This window comes from Varanus komodoensis, unplaced genomic scaffold, assembly GCF_004798865.1.
Source record: "Varanus komodoensis strain SLA01 unplaced genomic scaffold, ASM479886v1 scaffold95, whole genome shotgun sequence".
Classification (NCBI taxonomy): domain Eukaryota; kingdom Metazoa; phylum Chordata; class Lepidosauria; order Squamata; family Varanidae; genus Varanus; species Varanus komodoensis.
Window position 1 is genome coordinate 255,927 of NW_025336658.1, and position 2,639 is coordinate 258,565.

Consider the following 2,639-nt stretch of genomic DNA (forward strand, 5'->3'; position numbering starts at 1 on the left):
ACTGGCAGCTCTTGTACTCCAGGGCTAAGTCAATACTCCGGCAGCCAGACTTCTTTGGTTTACTTAGACACTGACGTCACGGTCCTTTTTCTAGCATCCAAGAAGCTTTGGCAAAAGGCAGGAAGGGAGGTATAAATATTCCTACTTTAGTGCTGCCTTTATGACGGTGAGATCTGGGACCATGCGGGGGCATCTCCAGTAAATGGGCAATATCCGTGCAAGTTGGCCTTGTTGTTGTTATTGGCTTGTTGTGCCTCTCTCACAGTTCCACTGGGACCTTGCCGACGGCTCGCAGGGGGCTGGCTGGGCACTGGAAGCCTGGGACCTGCAGGGCTTTAGCAAGCCCAGCTGCACGAGGTGATGAGCACTGGGGCAAACAACCCTCGCTTGGCACATAGACCTCCTCCAGACTATGCAGCAACCCACGGTGGCTGCTTCTCGGGGGTGGGTTGTTGTAGTGTGTGAACGCAGCCTGGAGACGTGGATCCTGGCCAACCTTGCTGGAGGCTCGAGAGTGGATCTCTCAAGCGGACAGTGGGAATCTTCTTTGTGGTGCTCCTTGATGCTTAGGGCAGCGAGATGGGGAGGGACAGGCGTCCTCTCTTGCACCAAGGATCCAGCCAGCAACACTTCCCCTTGCTTGGGGGGGGGGGGTGTTGCTGAGCAGATCAGCAACTGGCACCCCCTACACCTCCTCCCTGGGAGTAGATCTCTCAGGAGTCACTTGGCATGGGCCCTACTCAAGGACAGGCACCAGAAGGAGCTGGAGGCAAGGGGTCCCATCAGCTCCCTGTCCTCCATGAGTTCCAGGTGTTGCTTTGCTAAGCATTCTTCTTTGTCCCCATAGCTTTGTCCCCCAGCCCTGGAATGCAGCGGGGCCAGCTTCCACGCTCAGCTGGGAACACATGGGAGTTGGTTGCCTGCGGGAGGAGGGAGGCAGACGGTGCCACCTGGCAGTTTGTCTCTGCCGTGGCTGGAAAATTGGCCCTCCGGTATTTCAGGACGCAAGCCCTGTTTGTGTGAAGGGGACTGATGGGGCAAGTTGAAATCCACTCCAAATGGTGACTGTTAGAGAGAGGAGAATCACCCCCCACCACAATGTCAAGTGGAGGAACTGAGGAGCCAGAGTGAAGTACCCACTAGTTTTAGGCCCCTCCTTACAGGAAGGATATAGCCAGGTTAGAGTCAGGGCAGCGCAGGGCCACAAGGCTGGTGGCCAGTTTGTAGGGGATGCCGTATGAGGCGAGACTGAGGGAACTGGGTCTCTTCAGCCTGGAGAAGAGGAGACTCCGAGGGAATCTGTGGCAACATGCAGGTATATGAGGGGGTGTCACACAGAGGTGGGTAGAGACCTGTTCTCCCCTGCAGAGGAAGGCAGGACGCGCTCCAACGGAGCAAAGCTCAGGGAACCCAGGTTCCATTTGGATGCCAGGAAGCACTTCCTGACAGTCGGGACCCTGAGGGTGTGGAGTGGGCTTCCCCAGGAGGTGGTTGAGGCCCCATCGGTGAGGGTGTTCAAGGATAGGCTAGACATGCACATTGTGGGCATGTCGTGAACAGAGCCGGCTGGAGCCAGGGGTCAGACTAGATGGCCTGGGAACCCCCTTCTGATTCGCTCTGTTTCTATGTGCTCTCTTTCTATGTAACATCACTAAATCAACCAACCCAGCGTGGGGAGACTGTCCTTCCCATGTTGGGTACCTCAGCCATAGGCTGATGTGGGGTAGACAGGTGGAGAGAGGCGGAGGAAAGGATCTTAGGGTTGTGGTGGAGAAGAGCTGCATGAAAGCGTGGACACGGGGTGCGGCTGTTGTGAAAAAGGCAAATTTGGTGCCACGGAGCATTAGGAGAAGGATGGGAAGCAAAAGGGTGGTATCTCAATGGCTTGACATACATGGGCAGTGTGACCAGACTTGGAATTTTGGGTGCTGCTCTCTGTCAATGAAAGAGCAGGAAAAAACAGGGTGAGGTGGACTCAGCACCCACTGTTTCAAAGTTGCAGGGAAAGCAGCTGCAGTTCGTCAGAAAGTGATGTTTTATAGCACCACCATGTCTTAGAATTGCTCTCTAATTCTATGTTTCCATTGTTTCAAGAGAACATCCCCTGTTCTCTTGAAACAAAGGAAACATAGAAACCAAGTGAGTTAGAAGGGGGTCTCCTGGGCCATCTAGTCTGACCCCTGGCTCCAGCCAGCTCAGCTCATGAAATGTCTTTGCCCAGCACTGAAATGAGAGGAAGGACGGCACCGGATGAATTTCTTTGGGGAGTCTGTTCCATAACGCGGGGCAGCCACTGAGAAGGCCCTTCTTCTATTCCCCATCCAGCTCCTCTTGGCACACCTTTCCACATTTACAATGTGCTACCAGTCTCTGTCCTTTGGCCCAGCCGGAGGATGCCCTGCTTTGAAATGCCGCAGCCCAGAAACACCATGAAAGTCACCACTTCGCAGAGGACTCTCTTCACAGTATAAGTTGCTTTCCCTTTTTCCACCCTCAATGCAGCTGACCCCTGCTTACTTCTCAGTTCTGGCTTTCATCTGCAGGAAAGCCATGCTGAATTCTTGCTTCCGATGTTCATGCACAGGGTGCCATTTCTTATGCAGAGAAATTCCTTTTTCAGAGAAACTCCCTCAACAATG